The sequence below is a fragment of the Macaca nemestrina genome, chromosome Y (genome assembly GCF_043159975.1).
Source record: "Macaca nemestrina isolate mMacNem1 chromosome Y, mMacNem.hap1, whole genome shotgun sequence".
In the NCBI taxonomy this organism is placed as follows: Eukaryota; Metazoa; Chordata; class Mammalia; order Primates; family Cercopithecidae; genus Macaca; species Macaca nemestrina.
The window spans coordinates 9,858,868-9,881,445 of NC_092146.1; the positions used below are offsets into that span (position 1 = coordinate 9,858,868).

The following is a 22,578-nucleotide window of genomic DNA, read 5'->3' on the forward strand; positions in this document are numbered from 1 at the left end:
AAACCTGATGTAGTCACTGTTGCATTCTACCTAACACAAAAAAAGCAACTACTGCCACTTTTTTTTTAACCTAGTCAAAACAAAAACATAAAGCAAAAAAGGAAGATATGGGAATGGTTCCAACTCATTCCATTGGGAAGGCATTATGTTGATTACAAAACCAAACAAGGATGCAGAAAAAAGAGAAAACTATGGGTCAATATATCTGTAAACATAATGTAAAAATCCTCAACAAAATATTGAGAAAATAACTTACAATGCACATTTAGAAAATCATGCACCACGATGAAGTGAGATTACAGGGATGTGGGAATAGTTTAGACCCAAATAACCAGCTAATGCAATATATGATAAACTGTTAGCTAATATCACACTCAATGAAAGTTAAAAGTTGAAAGCTTTGCTGTGAAGATCTGAAAGAAGGCTGGGATGTTCACTTTCACTACTTATGTTAACATAAAACTAAAAGTCCTTAGCCAGAACAGTTAGACAAGAGAAAGTAAGAAAAGGTACCTGAATTGGAAAGGAAGAAGTAAAATTGTCCATATATGCTAATGACATCATATGGAAATCCCTAAACTCACCATTAAAAAGTAGTTAGAACTATTTCAGAAAGTCAGTAAAGTTTCACTTTACAAAATCAACATATACATTTCCGTAGCATTTCCATACACTAATAGCAAAATACCAAAACAAACAAACAAACAAACACACAAACAAACAAACTTAAGAAAACACTGTCATTTACAACAGCTGTGGGGGATTAAAAGGAGTAAATTTAATGAAGGAAGTAATAAACATCTGCATTCTGAAAACTATGAAACCTTAATCAAATGTTAAAATGACATAAAAAAATGGAAAGATATCTATGTTCATTGTCTGGAGAAAGTCATATGGTTAAAATGTTCATATGGTCCAAAGTGGTGCACAGATTGATTGCAATCTCTGTCAAAACACCAATGTCATTTTTCACAGAAGGTGAAAAAAATAAAAAATTAATACGACATCACAAAAACAATCAAACACTAGAAAACCCTGAATAGCCAAAGCAATCCTGAAGATGGCAATGCGGTTTGGGAGTGAATCCACAAAACTGGAGATGTCTCAATGCTATAAACCAATACAACAGAATACAGTGAACAAAAATAAATTTTCACCTGTATAGCCAACTGATATTCTGCAGAGGTGCCAAGAACACAGTATGAGGAAACATCCGTCTCTTCAATAAGCGGTGCTGAGAAAGCAAGAGAGCTACATGCAGAAGAATACAATTTGAACCCTATCTCTCACCACATAGAAAAATTAACTCAAATGGATTAAAAAGCCTAGAGCAGTGCTGTGCACCTATAGTTGCAGATACTCAGGGGTCTTAGAAAGGAGGATCACCTGAATCTAGGTGTTCAAAGCTGTAGCATGAAACATTTATGCCCCTGCACTCCACACTAGGTAATATAGTGAGACATCACCTAAATGAATATATTTTTTAAAACATTTAAAAATAAAGAAGTAATGAAAACATCAAACTGTCAAATTAGCAGAATAAATCACAAAACACATTTAATGACCTTGGTCTGGGCAAGAATATTTTTTGGATAAGACTTCAAAAACACACAAAAACACACAAGCAGAAAAATGAGGTTACATCATACTAGAAAACTTCCACACAGCAAAAAAATAAAAATAAAATAAAATGAATCACCAGAGTGAAAGACTGAGAGCTAGTGTTTGCAAACTGTACATCAGAAAAGGGGTTAATCAAAATACACAAGGAACTAAAAACAGATTAAAAAGAATAAGAAAATAATAACCCAATTAAAAATAAGTATCTTCTGTTTTCAAAATAATATATATACACAGCTAACAGGTGCGTGTGTGGGGGTGGCTGTGGCTGTGTGTATGCATATGTATGTGCGTGTGTAAATCATTTCTCATCATCGCAGAATTTCAACCTCTACCTTCCAGTTTCAAACGATTCCACTGCCTCAGCCTCCTAAGTAGCCGGGATTGTAGGCGTGTGCCAACACGTCCAGCTAGTTTTGTATTTTTAATGGAGATAGGATTTTACCATGTTAGCTAAGCTGGCCTCTAACTGCCAACCTCAGGTGACCTGCCCACCTCGGCCTTTCAAAGTGCTGGGATTAGAGGTGTGAGCCACCACGCTTGGGCTATTGCACAAAATTTATAAAATTTCTTAAATCAACCTTGCAAAAACGAAAAAGTTGGCCAGGCATGATGGCACATACCTGTAATCCCAACACTTTGGGAGGTGAAGGTGGGTGGATCATGAGTTCAGGAGCTTGAGACCAGCCAGGCCAATACAGTGAAACTCCACCTCTTCTAAAAACACAAAAATTAGCTGGGCGTAGTGTTGTGCACCTGTAGTCCCCGCTACCCCGCAGGCAGAGTCGGGAGAATCCCTTGAACCTGGGAGTTGGAGGTTGCTGGGAGCTGAGATCAAGCCACTGCACTCCAGCATGGGTGAGAGAGCGAGATACTGTCTCCAAACCACAACTACAGCCACAAAATTAGGTATGTTTTTACTATACAGAGTTTTAGTGGTTCTAATATTGTCAGGAGCTTTGCTTATTTGTTAAGTTTTCTGGCTGATATGTGGTGCATTTTTTGTTGTTTCTGCCTAAGTCCTTTTCTTTCAGGAGATTCAGTCAATTAAACTTAAAATAGTTCCAGAGTATGGCCCAAAATCACTTCATGCATTGTCACGAGGATTAACTCTTTGGCTTTGCAGGAGTGGTTATTGCCCTGCTAGTGTTACTTTGCCCTTGCTATTACTAATTTTTATTTGCGTAGAAGATTAAATCGTGAGGTTACGTATTTTTGCATGTATTTACAAACTTCTGCACTTACCTTTATGACAATTAATGCTTATCTCCATCAACTTCTAATTCTAAAAAATTTATATAATTTTTCATACATTTTACTATCTTGGAACTCTAAATGCATATCTGAATGAAATTAGTTCTTACAAAATTTCGAGTACTTGTGAAAATCAGTATAGTAACAGACAGGAGTCATATGGAAATGAAATGATTAGCTATGTTTTGATATTCCAAATCACAGCTACAAATTTAAGGTTGTCTTAAATCTACCACTAACATATTAAATCATGTCAGTTGACAAATAAAATTTATGAGATTATTTTCAAGCCATACACTCCTCTAACTCACTCTGCTCTCATTCCTTAATTTAAGGTTATATTTCTATCCCTCATAACTATTTAGAATGCTCTTTAGGCTGAATGAGAACAATATTAAAATGAATAGAAAAAATTACTTTCTTAATGCCATTTGCATTTTTGAAAAACTATCATTACCTTATTATGACTGGTAAAAATTTCGTAGGAACATTTTCAGAAGCGTAAAAACTAAATAAATCTAAACAGGGACACATTTCTGTTAGAGGAACGATGATTATCACAACCTTAATCTTGTTTGGGAGCTATTTATATTCTATTTACTTGTTGGAGACAGAGAATGAGAGATATTTCTGTCCCTTACCTCAACATAGGGCCTAAAGGAAGAATGCACCAAAAAAAGTAATGCAGCTTTATGTCTCCTCAAGTCTTTGTTGAAAAACATGGGGGTATTTTGATCCAAAATTACCTCCACAACAACAAATCTCCTGCCAAATAACATCAGAATCTGTCACTAGCTTTTCAATTACTTTCAAACATATACAAAGCATAGGTGGCTTCACCACAGTCGAGAACAGTTGAGCAGGGAATGCTGAAAGGAAAGCTCCTATGGGGTCTGTGCCCAAGGACCATTTGTTCTTCCAAAGAGAAAACTCCCCCTGTACTTTATTTATCAGTCTCTTCAAACGCTGTGTCCATTCTCAGCATGCTCCTAATTCAAACTCTTCTTGTCAGTGAATCCAGTATAGTTTGGTATCAAATCCAAACAGAAGAAAACAAGATTCTGTATAATTCACTATTCATGGAAAATGTAAAAATGTAAATATGGATCACTAATCACACACACACAAAAATCTATGTCTTGTTTAGGAAATATTGAACCACCACTTGACAGAATTTAGTCAATTAAAGCATTTGACATAATTTAGTCAGTATGTCAAATAGCTTGACATTTTATTTCTTCAGCAAATATTGTTTTAAGGAAATAAACAATAAAACTTCTATGAGGCATTAAGTACGTCTTAACACCAACAGGATAGTCCTGTCTTCAAGCAGCATGAAAAAAGGTGTCTATTTCTCATAAGTTTTCTTTTTGTGCCCTTCAGCTGATGTCTGCTGCTGACATCAACTAAAACAAAACAGTAGAAGGTCTAAGCCAAGTCTAACCATGATGACACTAAAAAAACTATCTCTCAGGTGTTTCTGATTGAGAAAGGAATACAAAATGGAGAACCCTTTAAGTTCTGCTTATGGTTAGATATTGGTCGTTTTGCATTTAAAGTAGTTTCTTGGCTTGATTTAATGCTATAAAGTTATTAATAAGTAAAGTTTCAATTTAAAAAGATATGAAATCCAGACTTTGCACGGTTATAGAAGATCTAAATTCCACTTTGCTGGGGGAGGTGGGCATGAAACAGCTCACATTAGGTTCTTTCTAGACAAACTGCCAGAGAAATTACTGATATACTATGAAGGTCAATGTGTGGAAAGCAATATTCAACAAAAATGAATAAGAAGGAAGATAAAAGGCAACGCTATTTTTAAATCAAGTAAATATTGGAAAATAATTAGACAGAAACCTTTTCTGACTACAACTACTGTTAATATAATAAAAGGGCATGAAATATATAAGAATCTAATGCAAATTACCAGAGAGAAAACATAATATTTCCCCAGGAGATGTTGGTTGTTTGTTAAAATATATCAATTGGAAAATAGAAGTAGTAGTTTAAAAAAGTGGAGGTTAGGAATCAAGAAGTTACCTATGCTATTTTCATTTGATAAGATGTTCATTTCCTGAACTTATTTGGAGTGCTTTTATTCTCATAACTTACCATAAATATCCTTTCCTCCTATTTGTTAAGTTTTATCCGACAGAGTATTATATTTCTCAAATTCTGTTGTTAGTTAGTCAGATCTAAATCACACATTTATCTATATGCACTTATTTATTCAAAGACAAAACTTTTATCATATTTTAAAATACATCCTTCTGTACCCAACCCATCAATATGATTGATCATCTTTTCCTCTTTCATGTAATTTATTTTATTCTCTTTTGCACTGCTCTGATTTCCTAATCACACATGTATGAAAAACTCCGTATTTTACGATCCACAACAAAACTGTGTCTTTTGGTATGAATCCTTTTCTCTGCTTTTAATTTCCACAGAGAAACTCTATTATCTATTTCCTTTCCATATTCTGTCTCAGGTTTTATCCCAAAACAGTGAAGTCACATTCCTTTCTCAAAGGTCATCAGTGTCACCCTAATTGCTGAAGTTAAAATGTTACCTGGTGTGATCTTCATTCTAAAGGGTTCACAGACATGATTTCTGTAACAGACTTATTATTCGGTCTTCTTATTAAACTGTGAAGACTGAAGCAGTAAATGGTTAAGTAATTAGTCTAAATTATTTATCCTGGTGGTTTTTTAAACTCAAACTAGATAATTCTGTCTGCTTCTATTTATATATAACAATAATTAAAAGGTAAATTAAATTCTTCAGGTGTACACTGAACAATTTATAATTTAATGCTGGTATTGCCACCTTCTTTGTAGATTCTGAGTTTTGCTTTCTTATAAAAAATTGTTTAATTTTAGGGGCACATTTATAGGCATTATTTATAAGTAAAGCATCACCCCAACTACATGGTCATTTCCGCAGTTTTGCTATGTAGAATAGAGAAAGCATTCTTTCATGCTGAATTCCAATTTTGAGTTTAGCTTATATTGTTTTTCAGTTTTTCACTTCCCTGCCACTTTATGTAACTGGGGTCCATTCAGTACTTTTGTCTGTGTGTTTAACTTGCATATACATTCCCGCTAAGGCTTGCAGGGCTCAAAATTTTGACCAAGGTTTCAACAGCTTTTTAATTGAGGGATAACTCACAAACTATCACAATTAGCAGTTTTAACATACACACTCCGTGATTTTCAAGGTATTCACAAAGATGTACAGACATCACCACTTTTTAAATACAGAAGATATCCATCACTTAAAAAAAACAACACTTCTGCACACATTACCATTCAATTCCTGCTTCCCCATTTCCTAGAGCCCTTGACATCCAATATGCCATTTTCTGTCACTATAGATTTGTCTATTACAGACACTTAATACAAATGGACTCATACAATGTGAAGCTCCTTGTGACTTCCAGCCTTCTGTTGTAGATTATCTTCAAGGGAAAATGTATAACAAACACCTATGAAAGATAAAACTAATGCTTCCTTCTGAGGCAGAGGTTATTTTCTTTAAAATGCTGGAATTTCCTAAGCTTGAGATTTCTGTAAAAGGCTTGCTACTATGTTCTATTATTAAGCCAAGCATACTGAGGCAAAAAAGTTTCAGAATTTTCTCCAAATTCTTTATCTTGGTAGTTTCATTGTAGAATATATGGATTTGCATCAATTATGTCAGATATATGGTAAGGGAATGTATGATGCAAATGAACTACAAGGTTACCATTGGCCTAGGTCCACCTCCACATCAGGAGCAGATGGAAACATTTATGTTGTGAGTAATGCTACTACAAATATTCCTCTACAAATTCTCATAAACACACCTTAATTTTGGGGAAATATGCTAAATGTGCATCCAATTATTTGAGAAACTCCTAGACTGTTTTCTAAAGAAACAACCTCACTTTATGTTCCCACTAGCAAATGGATGAGGTTCTCAATTTTTCCATGTATTCACAAATATCTGTCATTTCATTCTGATTACAGGACATCCTATTCAACAAAAGTTTGTATCTTATTGTGGTTTGATTTTCATTTTTCTGATACCTAATTATCTTTTCATATGCTTAGCTCTAGATTGGATGTGACAATAATAATAATTTTAAAAATTAGCTGGGTGTGGGTGGCAGGCACCAGTAATCTCAGATACTCGGGAGGCTGAGGTAGGAGAACTGCTTGAATCCGGGAGGCAGAGGTTGCAGTGAGCTGAGATTGCACCATTGCACTCCAGCTTGCATGACAAAAGTGTAACTGCATCTCAAAGAAAAGATTGCAGAAATTTTATATGAGATCTCATTTTTTCTCTAACTTTCTGCTGTTCTAACATCCTGTCATTTTCTCTATCTAATAAGTCGAGCCTATAATACATTTTCTTTTGCAGGGTAATGTTAAAACACACGTGAAATGCATGCTGATTAGCAGATATAAAGAGGCCACAGTGAGGTAAGAAAAGTGTTATGGGTCTTTCATTTCAGAAACCGTTCATCTCAAAAAGGTCAACATCACTAATTTTTAGGGAAATGTAAACCCAAACCACAATGAGATATCATCTGAGGCCAGTCAAAATGCAGATTACTAAAAATCCAGGGTACGATAGATGGTGGTGAGTTAGTTCAGCCCTAGGAATGCTTTACTCTCTTGTTTGGAATGTAAATCAGTACAGACATTGTGGAAAAGTGTGTAGTAATTCATCAGATATTGAGAACAAGAAATACTATTGGACTCAGCAATTTCATTCCTGCGTATATAGCTCCCCTTCAAAATAAGTCAATCTATTTTAATAATACATGCATGTGTGTGTTTATTATAGCACTAATCACAGTAGCAAAGACATGGAATTAAGTCAAATGCCCTTCAGTAACAGACCGGATAAAGAAAGCAAGGCACCTATACATAATGAAATAACATGCAGTCATTCAAAGGAAGGAGATCATGTTCTCTGACGGGGGATGGATGAAGCTGGAAGCCATCATTAGCAAACTAATGCAGAAACAAACAAACAAAAAAACAAATACTGCATGTGCACAATCACTAAATGCTCACACTGAACATTAAAGACACATAGACACAGGGAGAGGAACAGCATTCAACTTCGTCTGTCAGGGGGCAGGGAAACAAAAGAGCTTCAGGGTAAATAGCCAATCTATGTGGGACTGAATGCATAAGTGATGGGTTCCTAGATGCAGTGAACAATCACGGAACAATTTTACCTATGAAATAAACTGGTATGTCCTGCGTATGTACCCTAACTTAATATAAAACAAAACTGAATACATTAAGTGACAATAAAAAGCTTTCTTTGTGTAAAATTTACGTTATACTAACTTTGAAACGTATGCTGCACTTTAAAACATTTTTGTAATTACAATTCAGAGTTGCACAAACTGCATTGAAAAATAAGTAAGTAGTACATATCAATTCTTAATTGATTAAATTTATTTTATTTTTATAAAGGAATCTCATGCTGTCTCTTTGAATTGGGTACAGCAGTGCAGCCTTGGCACACAGCAACCCCCTGCTTTCCAGTTTCAAGTGATTATTCTGCCTCAGCTTCTTGATTAGCTGAAACTACAGGTGAGTACCACCACACCTGATGGGGTTTCACCATATTGTCCAGGCCTGTCTCAAGTTCCTGGCTTCAAGTTTACTGCCTGCCTTGCCCTCCAACAGTGTTGGAATTACAAGGGTGAGGCACCATCCCTGCCCCTTAATTGAATTTCTAATTTAAAAAAATCCATCTTGCAAAAACCTATGTTTATATCATATTTTTGATGAGCTTCTTTATATGTTTCATAATTCAATAAAACAACATAATTTTATTATATTTTCTTTTTATTGAAGATAAATTTATTTCCATTAGTATGTAATTTAAAGTATATTAATTTAGAATGTTATTTTTCTCTTGGGTAAAGTTCTCAGGTTTTAAACTTTTCTTCAAAAATCTAATTTTGGAAATGAATTATGTTTATTGATTGTTCTCAGGTTTTTTTAATGATTTTTCTTTGGAACAAAATGCAAAATTGCTTCAAGATACAATGAGATGTTTAATTATGTCAAATAAACATAAAAGTGTTTTCTTGAAAAGACATATTTTTCTTAACACGTTTTCTGCTAATAATATGTGAATTCTTTTTCTAACTTACTATGAATTAATTGATGTTGTTATCTTCCCTGAATCAAAAGTTTATCTGTAATTTATAAGAAGTAAAGAACTGCTAGCAGAGACAGCTCTTCCAGTCTATAGCTCTCCCATTACCATCAATCCTGGTTTTGATCTACTTTTAGCACCAGCTATTGGCTCTGCAGAGAACCTCAAAAAGATAGTAGACTGTTTGAATGCAATATATTTCATAGAAAAAGCAGTAACTAGTGAGTTTTTAAATTGTAAAGCTGTTTTTCTTCACTAATAGTAGTTTACTTTGAAAGTCTGCTTTATCATTTAGAAAGAATTGACTCTTCTTTTGTTTGTTTTTGATCAACTAGTTTAACATTTTTGTAGCTGTCCAGTATATATTTAAAACCATTTATGTCAGAAAATACTAGCTTAAAAAAACATGCATTTCTTAAATACTCCCCTATATTTTGTCTTGGTAACCAAAGTGGGTTTTATTGAATCACATGGTAAAAAATACTGAAACCTCAGAGTAACAAGAAGCCAAATTTAATGGCACAAAAAGTATGTATTTAGCATGTATACAATAAAAGGACTTTTATAACCCAAACCTTGAAGCTGCTTAATGTTATTGTAGTTACATTCTAAGAGTGGTATGACTTTAAAAATCGTAATGTGAGAGGAGAACTTTTGAGTGCATTTTATTACTTCTCAATATTCATATCAGTCCAACAGAGTAATTACCAATATTCAAATCTTACGCAGAACTGAAACGCAGGTTGGGAGGTAATATAAGGAAATTAAAAATGATAACAATATTTAGTTTATTTCAAGAGAAAACTTTGGGTTAAGAATGCAAGTATCAACTGCATCCTGTATCGATCTTTAACTGATAAATGTGAAATTATATTTGTTTATGTTTTTCTCTGTGTGAGTATATTTTCTAGTACATTGTAGGAGTTTCTAGCTAAACTCACTGCTTACAAGGTCAGAACTTTATTTGTCTGGTGCGATCTATCTAGCTAGAAGAGCTCCTTTTTAAAAATACCTTTTATGATTATTTAACAATTGAATTGACATAGTTAATATTTATATTCAAATGAGATTTTTAAACACTTTAATTAAACAAACAGATGTAATGTCATTAAAATATGGACCTAAGGGTTCTGAAGTTACAAATCTGTAATGGTCACTCAATTTGCTGTTAATATGAAAACTTAAAGTACTCTTTCAAAATAACTGTGTGGATAAATGAGTTGTTGTTAATATTAATTTGTCATTTCCTGGAAATAAGAGTGGGCAGAATTTTCATAGTACAAGCATTATTTTTCTCTTTTATCTCATGTTGTGAAGCACTTTTTGAGTGGGAATATCTGCTCTGTGTTAGATCTCACCAACCAGAAAGATTTGTGGGACTCAGAAATACTGGTGCTACTTATCACATGAATTCTCTGATCCAGCAGCTGTGTGTGTGTGTGTGTGTGTGTGTGTATATATATATATATATTTTTTTTTTCTCCCTGCCAGAAACAGTATTCTTGCAATTGAATGCATAGGTAAAAATATAGACAATGATTTTTTGAAGATGAGAAGCAGAACAGTGAGGTAAATTCTAATTATTAATTACTGTTACTTTGAAGTTTCTGATAGCAGCTACTGTTTTTCTCTCTGAAATTATTGCACTTTAAAAGAATTATGTGGGAAGTACATTTTCACAATTTGGCTAAAATCTCTGAGATACTGTGACTGACATATTTATATTATCTGTGTTTCATAAACTGCTCATTTTTAAAATTCTCTTTATATTTTTCTCAAATGAGAGCTTTTTCTGCTAAATAAACAAATTTGTTCTTCAAATTAAGTTAAGTGAACTTGTAAAAAATATTAGTTAACAATTATCACCAAACTGCCTATGAAAAGTATTCGTTTGAAAATAAAGCAGTAAATAAGTTAACTTACAGTGGTAAATCACCTATTTAGGATATACCTCAAAATAAGGGAATGTGGAATACCTAAATTTTGGTAATGTTTACACTCAAGCTCTTTATTATTATTTTACATTTTTGTATAGATTTTGACAGAAGCTACATTAAAAAATCAGAATAGTTTAACTGTAGTAAATGGTTTTCCTACAATTTCTTCATTTTTTCCTTTCAGTGGACAGAAATAGTTTGTCTTTCAGCTACTAGAGTCTCAGCAGTTATCGTTTACAGACATTACAAAACCCACACTTTCTTTCTCTTTCCTAGATCCAGTATATTAGGGCATCCAAGCATCGCAGTCGGAGTAGCATTACTTTTAGTGGAGTCTTCAGACAGGATGTTCACCAATACTTGGTTAACAGACACTATTGGAAGAAAAATTGGAATGTAAGTTCCGGTACTATAACCCATGTTACTCACAGGGTGTTGAATTTAGCACATACAGAGATGATTAATTGCAACAGCAGGAAGCAAATGAAACAGACAGAATATAAAATTTCAAATTAGGTACCTTAACTTTGTACTTGGTTGCTTGTGCTTTATGTTGTCTCGGCTTTATTTGTCCCGTACTTTGGCATGTATATCTGCATTGTTCTTTTTTCCATACAATGAACTTCTCCAGGACAGGAACTGAGTATTGTTTATTTCTTCATGACAAACTTAAGACACAATGAAAAGCATACACAAACCCCTTAGAAATGGGTAAACCAACTGTATTTTGCTCTATGGCTACAATCATGTTTTGACTTTTGGAGCTTCTGTCTATGCTCGCCTTCCTTCCACAACTATGGTTAATAGGTGTATTTACTGAGTGTTACTAATTCTGATTTTATCATGTAAATGATATTAAATTTCACTACAGCTGGTCATTTTTGAATTGTAAAAAGCTCTTTCTCTTTGCATATTGGGACTTTGTGATCCACATTCTGACTTTAGAAGTACTTGCAACATGTTCTTGGGCCAACAGAGGCCATGGCAGAAAACCCACACATGCCCCTCTTCAGCATTAGCTGGAAATTGTGGTCCAGGGCACGCCTGGATGCCATGAAACAATGTGTGCCATTAGAATGATAATTACTAGCTTGTCTTGCCTTCGTGTTGTGACAGCTTCTTTGGCTGAAGGTGATAAAATAATTACAAAACTTGCAACATCTATAATGTGTTGAGAAAATTAAGGAAACAGTCTAATGAGGAAGTGCTCAGAAGACTTCCAAAATAACCTAAAAAATGGATTTATAGAGTAAAATATTACCAAGGAATTGCAAGGAGGTGCTCATCCTGTTCAAGAGCTGGTACTCTCGTATTTTCCCGCCTCAAGTTTGGAACCACCTCAGGAATTACTGGATCCTAGTGTGGGCAATGACAACAGCAACCTCCATGGTTGACGAACGGCAGTTTCAAGGTGGATGAACACACTGTCCTGTTGGCAGACTTTCATAGAGACTAGAAGAGAAAAGACCAGTTGAAGATGTAATGAGCAAATTAGCTCAATGATTAAACTGCATGCTATTTTTTCTATTTTTTAATAGAAAAAATAAAATAAAAACATTGAACCATTATTTTATGAAGGCAATTGTTTTAATTCATGAGTAGTAAAAAGTAATGAATGTCCCAGCCACATGAGCAATAGAAAACTGCACTTTCAAGCAGATTCCAGCATGTGACACAGGGGCTTTCAATAGGCTGAGTCACATCCTGGCATCTGCTTAATAATAAAAACATAAAAGGTACATTAAAGAAGGGCATGTTGATTCCAATTTGAAGAATCATCTCCAGGATGATTAGGAGGTTATTAAACCAGACATCATGATGTATTCATTTGAGGTGGCATCCTAATAGAAGTGCAACACTAATGCAGAGATAGGATTAACGTATATTTCTCTTATACTTTCTTTATTATTATTATTATTATTATTATTATACTTTAAGTTCTAGGGTACATGTGCATAATGTGCAGGTTTATTACATATGTATACTTGTGCCATGTTGGCGTGTTGCACCCATCAACTCATCAGCACCCATCAACTCGTCCTTTACATCAGGTATAACTCCCAATGCAATCCCTCCCCACTCCCCATGACAGGCCCCGGTGTGTGATGTTCCCCTTCCCGAGTCCAAGTGATCTCATTGTTCAGTTCCCACCTATGAGTGAGAACATGTGGTGTTTGGTTTTCTGTTCTTGCGATAGTTTGCTGAGAATGATGGTTTCCAGCTGCATCCATGTCCTACAAAGGACACAAACTCATCCTTTCTTATGGCTGCATAGTATTCCATGGTGTATATGTGCCACATTTTCTGAATCCAGTCTGTCACTGATGGACATTTGGGTTGATTCCAAGTCTTTGCTATTGTGAATAGTGCCGCAATAAACATACGTGTGCATGTGTCTTTATAGCAACATGATTTATAATCTTTTGGGTATATGCCCAGTAATGGGATGGCTGGGTCATATGGTACATCTAGTTCTAGATCCTTGAGGAATCGCCATACTATTTTCCATAATGGTTGAACTAGTTTACAATCCCACCAACAGTGTGAAAGTGTTCCTACTTCTCCACATCCTCTCCAGCACTTGTTGTTTCCTGACCTTTTAATGATCGCCATTCTAACTGGTGTGAGATGGTATCTCATTGTGGTTTTGATTTGCATTTCTCTGATGGCCAGTGATGATGAGCATTTTTTCATGCATCTGTTGGCTGTATGAATATCTTCTTTTGAGAACTGTCTGTTCATATCCTTTGCCCACTTTTTGATGGGGTTGTTTGTTTTTTTCTTGTAAATTTGTTTGAGTTCTTTGTAGGTTCTGGATATTAGCCCTTTGTCTGATGAATAGATTGCAAAAATTTTCTCCCATTCTGTAGGTTGCCTGTTCACTCTGATGGTAGTTTCTTTCACTGTACAGAAGCTCTTTAGTTTAATTAGATCCCATTTGTCAATTTTGGCTTTTGCTGCCATTGCTTTCGGTGTTTTAGACATGAAGTCCTTGCACATGCCTATGTCCTGAATGGTACTACCTAGGTTTTCCTCTAGGGTTTTTATGGTATTAGGTCTAACATTTAAGTCTCTAATCCATCTTGAATTAATTTTTGTATAAGGAGTAAGGAAAGGATCCAGTTTCAGCTTTCTACTTATGGCTAGTCAATTTTCCCAGCACCATTTATTAAATAGGGACTCCTTTCCCCATTTCTTGCTTTTGTCAGGTTGTGTCAAAGTTCAGATGGCTGTAGATGTGTGGTCTTATTTCTGAGGGCTCTGTTCTGTTCCATTGGTCTATATCTCTGTTTTGGTACCAGTACCATGCTGATTTGGTTACTGTAGCCTTGTAGCATAGTTGGAAGTCAGGTAGCGTGATGCCTCCAGCTTTGTTCTTTTGACTAAGGATTATCCTGGCAATGCAGGCTCTTTTTTTGTTCCATATGAACTTTAAAGCAGTTTTTTCCAATTCTGTGAAGCAAGTCATTGGTAGCTTGATGGGGATGGCATTGAATCTGTAAATTACCTTGGGCAGTATGGCCATTTTCACGATATTGATTCTTCCTGTCCATGAGCATGGAATGTTCTTCCATTTGTTTGTGTCCTCTTTTATTTCACTTAGCAGTGGCTTGTAGTTCTCCTTGAAGAGTTCCATTACATCCCTTGTAAGTTGGATTCCTAGGTATTTCATTTGCTTTGAAGCTGTTGAGAATGGGAGATCATTCATGATTTGGCTCTCTGTTTGTTTGTTACTGGTGTACAAGAATGCTTGTGATTTTTGCACATTGATTTTGTATCCTGAGACTTTGCTGAAGTTGCTTATCAGCTTAAAGAGATTTTGGGCTGAGGCAATGGGGTTTTCTAAATATACAATCATGTCATCTGCAAAGAGGGACAATGTGACTTCTTCTTTTCCTAACTGAATACCCTTGATATCTTTCTCTTGCCTGATTGCCCTAGCCAGAACTTCCAACACTATGTTGAATAGGAGTGGTGAGAGAGGGCATCCCTGTCTTTTGCCAGTTTTCCAAGGGAATGCTTCCAGTTTTTTCCCATTCAGTATGATATTGGCTGTGGGTTTGTCATAAAAAGCTCTTATTATTTGAGATATGTTCCATCAATACCAAATTTATTGAACGTTTTTAGCATGAAGGGCTGTTGAATTTTGTCAAAGACCTTTTCTGCATCTATTGAGATAATCTTGTGGTTCTTGTCTTTGGTTCTGTTTATATGCTGGATTATGTTTATTGATTTGCATATGTTGAACCTGCCTTGCGTCCCAGGGATGAAGCCCACTTGATCATGGTGGATAGGCTTTTTGATGTGCTGCTGGTTCCGGTTTACCAGTATTTTATGGAGGATTTTTGCATCAATGTTCATCAGGAATATGGGTCTAAAATTTTCTTTTTGTGTTGTGTCTCTGCCAGGCTTTGGTATCAGGATGATGTTGGCCTCATAAAATGAGTTACGGAGGATTCCTTCTTTTTCTATTGATTGGAATAGTTTCAGAAGGAATGGTACCAGCTCCTCCTTGTACGTCTGGTAGAATTCAGCAGTGGATCCATCTGATCCTGGACTTTTTTTGGTTGGTAGGCTATTAATTATTGCCTCAATTTCAGAGCCTGCTATTGGTCTATTCAGGAATTCAGCTTCTTCCTGGTTTAGTCTTGGGAGAGTGTAAGTGTCCAGGAAATTATCCATTTCTTCTAGATTTTCCAGTTTATTTGCGTAGAGGTGTTTATAGTATTCTCTGATGGTAGTTTGTATTTCTGTGGGGTCGGTGGTGATATTCCCTTTATCATTTTTTATTGCATCTATTTGATTCTTCTCTCTTTTCTTCTTTATTAGTCTTGCTAGCAGTCTATCAATTTTGTTGATCTTTTCAAAAAACCAACTCCTGGATTCATTGATTTTTTGGAGGGTTTTTTGTGTCTCTATCTCCTTCAGTTCTGCTCTGATCTTAGTTATTTCTTGCCTTCTGCTAGCTTTGGAATGGTTTGCTCTTGCTTCTCTAGTTCCTTTAATTGTGATGTTAGAGTGTCAATTTTAGATCTTTCCAGCTTTCTCTTGTGGTCATTTAATGCTATAAATTTCCCTCTAAACACTATTTTAAATGTGTCCCGGAGATTCTGGTATGTTGTATCTTTGTTCTCATTGGTTTCAAAGAACATCTTTATTTCTGCCTTCATTTCGTTATGCACCGTTCATTTCGTTATGTACCCAGTAGTCGTTTAGGAGCAGGTTATTCAGTTTCCATGTAGTTGAGCGGTTTTGATTGAGTTTCTTAGTCCTGAGTTCTAGTTTGATTGCGCTGTGGTCTGAGAGACAGTTTGTTATATTTTCTGTTCTTGTACATTTGCTGAGGAGTGCTTTACTTCCAATTATGTGGTCAATTTTGGAGTAAGTGTGATGTGGTGCTGTGTAGAATGTATAATCTGTTGATTTGGGGTGGAGAGTTCTGTAGATGTCTATTAGGTCTGCTTGCTGCAGAGATGAGTTCAATTCCTGGATATCCTTATTAACTTTCTGTCGCTTTGATCTGTCTAATGTTGACAGTGGAGTGTTGAAGTCTCCCATTAATATTGTAAGGGAGTCTAAGTCTCTTTGTAAGTCTCTAAGGACTTGCTTTATGAATCTGGGTGCTCCTGTATTGGGTGCATATATATTTAGGATAGTTAGCTCTTTCTGTTGAATTGATCCCTTTACCATTTTTAATGGCCTTCTTTGTGTCTTTTGATCTTTGATGGTTTAAAGTCTGTTTTATCAGAGACTAGTATTGCAACCCCTGCTTTTTTTTATTCTCCGTTTGCTTGGTAGATCTTGCTCCATCCCTTTATTTTGAGCCTATGTATGTCTCTGCATGTGAGATGGGTCTCCTGAATACAGCAAACTGATGGGTCTTGACTCTTTATCCAGTTTGCCATTCGATGTCTTTTAATTGGACCACTTAGTCCATTTATATTTAAGGTTAATATTTTTATGTGTGAACTTGATCCTGCCATTATGATATTAACTGGTTATTTTGCTCGTTAGTTGATGCAGTTTCTTCCTAGCCTCGATGGTCTTTACATTTTGGCATGATTTTGCAGTGGCTGGTACCGGTTGTTCCTTTCCATGTTTAGTGCTTCCTTCAGGGTCTCTTGTAGGGCAGGCCTGGTGGTGACAAAATCTCTAAGCATTTGCTTATCTGTAAAGGATTTTATTTCTCCTTCACTTATGAAACTTAGTTTGGCTGGATATGAAATTCTGGGTTTAAAATTCTTTTCTTTAAGAATGTTGAATATTGGCCCGCACTCTCTTCTGGCTTGGAGAGTTTCTGCCGAGAGATCTGCTGTTAGTCTGATGGGCTTCCCTTTGTGGATAACCCAACCTTTCTCTCTGGCTGTCCTTAAGATTTTTTCCTTCATTTCAACTTTGGTGAATCTGGCAATTATGTGTCTTGGAGTTGCTCTTCTCGAGGAGTATCTACGTGGCGTTTTCTGTATTTCCTGAATTTGAATGTTGGCCTGCCCTAGTAGGTTGGAGAAGTTCTCCTGGATGATATCCTGAAGAGTGTTTTCCAACTTGGTTCCATTTTCCCCAACACTTTTAGGCACCCCAATCAGACATAGATTTGGTCTTTTTACATATTCCCATACTTCTTGCAGGCTTTGTTCATTTCTTTTTCTTCTTTTTTCTTTAGATTTCTCTTCTCACTTCATTTCATTCATTTGATCCTCAATTGCTGATATTCTTTCTTCCAGTTGATCGAGTTGGTTACTGAAGCTTGTGCGTTTGTCACGAATTTCTCGTGTCATGGTTTTCATCTCTGTCAATTCGTTTATGGCCTTTTCTGCATTAATTATTCTAGTTATCAATTCTTCCACTCTTTTTTCAAGATTTTTAGTTTTTTTGCACTGGGTATGTAATTCCTCCTTTAGCTCTGAGAAGTTTGATGGACTGGAGACTTCTTCTCTCATCTTGTCAAAGTCATTCTCCATCCAGCTTTGATCCGTTGCTGGTGATCAGCTGTGTTCCTTTGCAGGGGGTGATGCGCTCTTATTTTTTGAATTTACAGCTTTTTGGTCCTGCTTTTTCCCCATCTTTGTGGTTTTATCTGCCTCTGGTCTTTGATGATGGGGATGTACTGATGGGATTTTGGTGTGGGTGTCCTTCATGTTTGTTAGTTTTCCTTCTAACAGCCAGGACCCTCAGCTGTAGGTCTGTTGGAGATTGCTTGAGGTCCACTCCAGATGCTGTTTGCCTGGGTATCAGCAGCAGAGGCTGCAGAAGATAGAATATTGCTGAACAGCGAGTGTACCTGTCTGATTCTTGCTTTGAAAGCCTCCTCTCAGGGGTGTATTCCACCGTGTGAGGTGTGGGGTGCAGTCTGCCCCTAGTGGGGGATGTCTCCTAGTTAGGCTACTCAGGGGTCAGGGACCCAATTGAGCCGGCAGCCTGTCCCTTCTCAGATCTCAACCTCCCTGTTGGGAGATCCACTGCTCTCTTCAAAGCTTTCAGACGGAGTCGTTTGCATCTGCAAAGGTTTCAGCTGCCTGTTGTTGTTGTTGTTGTTTTTGTTGTTTAGCTGTGCCCTGGCCACAGAGGTGGAGTCTACAGAGACAGGCAGGACTCCTTGAGCTGCTATGAGCTCCACTCAGGGCCAGCTTCCTAGCCACTTTGTTTCTCTACTTAGGCCTCAGCAATGGTGGGCACCCCTCCCCCAGCCTCGCTGCTGCCTTGCCTGAGATCGCAGACTGCTGTGCTAGCAATGAGGGAGGCTCCCTGGGCATGGGACCCTCCTGGCCAGGTGTGGGATATAATCTCCTGGTGTGCCTGTTTGCTAAGATCCTTGGTAGAGCGCAGTATTGGGGTGGGAGTTACCCGATTTTCCAGGTGTTGTGTATCTCAGTTCCCCTGGCAAGGAAAAGGGATTCCGTTCGCCCTTGGGCTTCCCAGGTGAGGCCATGCCTCCCCCTGCTTCAGCTCTGGCTGGTCGGGCTGCAGCAGCTGACCAGCACCGATTGTCCCGCACTCCCTACTGAGATGAACCCAGTACCTCAGTTGAAAATGCAGAAATCACCTGTCTTCTGTGTCGCTCAGGCTGGGAGTTGGAGACTGGAGCTGTTCCTATTTGGCCATCTTGCTCCGCTCCCTTCTCTTATACTTTCTTTTTGTTAATTAATGAATTTATTTATTTTTTGAGTCAGAGTCTCGCTCTGTCGCCCAGGCTGGAGTGCGTGGCCGGATCTCAGCTCACAGCAAGCTCCACCTCCTGGGTTTATGCCATTCTCCTGCCTCAGTCTCCTGAGTAGCTGGGACTACAGGCGCCGGCCACCTCGCCCCGCTAGTTTTTTGTATTTCTTAGTAGAGACGAGGTTTCACTGTGTTAGCTAGGATGTTCTCTTATACTTTCTATGGAACACATATTTCTCTTGTACTTTCTGTGGAACAGAAATTAAAAAATCTAAGTCTAGGCCAGAAGAGAAATTAGACTGCAAATAATAATAGGCCAAATAGGAAGCCCCATAACATAGTTGCACTACAATGTACCAATATCAGTAGCCCTGAGAGTGTATTTATCGAACTTGACTGCATTTTGCATTCATACTGTTCAATGCTAAATCTTACATACTATAAAAAGATAAAAACATATTCTAACCAGTTCAAACAAATGAATTCCTGCTCCTCACACTGTGCAATGCACTTCATATCCTATTGTTTCCAACAATGGGCATAGAGATGTTACATCAAATGAAAAAAATATATATCAATTATTTAAAATCAGAAGGCACTTATATCTTCAGTAAGCCCGGCATCTGAGAACAAAAGCTTTAAAATAATATAGAAATAAACTAGGAGACTTACTGCTTTCAAGGAACATTTTGATGGGCTAGCAAAGTAGTCAGAAATATTGGTGCAATGGTACTTCAAAGTGCTGTGGATTCTGATAATATGCACTTCATGAGAATTAGACGAAGCCAAGTTTTAGAATTATCACTTAATAAATTCTACCACAGAACTGCCCCCAGCAGAATAACTACAATCGATCATGCTCCACACCTTGTGACATACAAAAGTTGTGTATATTGGTTTTAATATTTTAAAATTTCTATTAAAAATATGTAAGTATTCTCTATCTCAACAAGAAATTAAACTATCAAACATTAAAAGTGAAGAACATATAGAATTAAAATCTGCTTGTTTTGTACATTTTTCCCCTGTTTTATATTTTTTCTGATTATAAAAATAAGGTTTCTGAGCAATACAGCTGTTACTCTGGGCAACTGCTCTAATTTAGGTAATTCCATCCCTTGGCTACATGAATTTGGTGAGAAATCATACTAAATATTACAGCACAAGTAAAGCTTTCAAATGATTAGTCTGACTGGGTGCCATGGCTCACCACTTATAATCCCAGCACTTTGAGAGGCCGAGGCTGACCACACTGAAACTATTCTTCTGATCATCTTCCCAAAGCTGTCCTAGATAATTTTTTTTTTATTTGCAGTCACAGCTGATATATTACAAAATATATAAGAAAATGATAATTGAAGACCATAAAGAAAAGACTAAAATAAGTTTGAAAAATAAAAATAAAAGCTTTATTTATTTATTTATTTTTACCTGTTGATACATAAAGCCTGTTGGATGAGGATATAATGGAGCATCATCTGTTGGAGAGGACTTATGCTCATTTAAGGCATCTTGGCCATCTGGCTTTCAATTCTAAATATTTAAAATGATTGATAATTTGATGATAAAACTAACTTTATACCTTATATGTATAATTTTCTTCATTTAGAATAAACTTTGAACAAATGCAAAAAAGTTGGCATCTTTAACATCCTTACAATTCCTACAAATGATTTATAATTCGGGGAATAAAGCTGAGTTATTTTAGCTGCATATTTTCTGGACCATTTCACACAGGTCACTTCCAAAAGGAAACTTACTTTTTAAGACCAAACAAACCAATGCTAACCATTTAATAAAATAAGTGTTTTAAAAGGCAATATTAATGCATAAACATTGGCTTACACATTTAAAAATTACTTATCTTTTTCCCAGATTTATCTGCTGCCCTTTGGGGACTTCCCCATGCCCCCTCTTCTAGACAAAATTCACAGACATTTGCAAGTGTCACCCTAGCACTATTTGATCTGTCTAAGAAATAACCATTTGATGTTTTATTGTTTTGTACTGGAAGAGACCGATTTTTGTAGGCCTACTGAATTATTTCCAGTATGTGGTCTTCTTTCAAGTTTCTATATCCACTAAACAAGTCAATTTCCTTTTCTTTCCTTTTTTTTTTTTTTTTCCCACGTGAAAGCACAAACACAATCCTTCACTTCCACAAATTATGCAATTGGGTTTCCCACATTTGGGGAAATCCCAGGGGTCAGCACATCAGAGTGCAACAAATCAACCTTGCCATGGGAAAGTCTTCGTGATCACAGTGTCTCCTCTGGCAGGCAAGTATCCTTTTTTTTTTTTTTTTCTAAAAAAAAAAAAAAGATTTCCATTATCCTTTGAAATTAAATACAACTATCAGTACAATGGTATTTAGAATAATTTTCAGTATCGCTTGAAATGTTAATTTCAATCATCCATGATTATTCTTTTCTAAAATACTTTTTAATTCTGATACAGTCTTCTACAAAATTTTAAGAAAAAACACAACGGCAAACAATGAAACAACTGCTAAATAAAACTACCATACATTTTATGCACTGATTGCTCATTTTTGATAGTGACTCTGAGCGTTCTATTGTATCTGACACCCATTCTTGGTCTTCTGGGATTTTACTATGTGCACTATGAGCTTTAAACATAAGCAGATGAAAAGAATTTGTGGTATCTAATAGTAGGTAATATTGCCTAATATGTGCCATTTAGAACAAGTTTTTGAGGTAATCTGATTAATATTAGTGTTAGTTCCCTACACGGGTGGCATTAGTAAATCCATTTATCAAATAAAAAATCAATTACAGTTAAGAGAAATACTTTGCAAATACTACAGATTTGGTCAGTTGAGGAGCTAGCTAGCAATCTGACTCAAATATCTGACCTCTTGGCATAATACCAATTTTAAAAGTTTTGACTAAATATACTATCCATGTATTACTACAAGTGAATTAAAAACAGTAATGGTATACTACTTTGCATAGTTCCATTTTTTATTCTAAACTTAAGGTGATGCTCTGTGGCCCAGGTTGGACTACAGCGGCATGATGATAGCTCATAGCTTAATGAGGCCTCACACTCCAGGGTTCAAGGAACACTCCTATTTCAGCCTTCCAACGACCTGAGATTGCAGAAATGCACCACCATGTCCAACTCTCCTCATTATTTTTACTAAAGATGAGTATCATTTTAAGACTAAATTTTTAAAGAAAAACAAACTTACTTGGTGTTCACTTATTTTTCACAGACAACATTTTAGAATGTAAAGCAAGAATCCTGTGATTACAAAACAGCGTTATAAACTGGCGGTACAAAATTTATTTCAATTTGAATAGCGTAAGAAAACCCACATGATGGGTAAAACAATTTAAAATGACAACCATCAAATTTGTCTGATTTGATAATGATCAGTCATTTCCTTTCAGGATTGGCTAAATTGCAATATATT

At 36.1% G+C, this 22,578-nt stretch overlaps 1 non-coding gene across 1 annotated transcript; it reads right to left on the minus strand.

Annotated features, from left to right (window-relative positions):
• Positions 1 to 21,270: 21,270 nt before the first annotated feature.
• On the minus strand, positions 21,271 to 21,426 carry LOC139361011 (U1 spliceosomal RNA). The gene has a single exon (XR_011618583.1). It is a non-coding gene; the product is annotated as a U1 spliceosomal RNA (small nuclear RNA).
• Between the last annotated feature and the right edge of the window lie 1,152 nt (positions 21,427 to 22,578).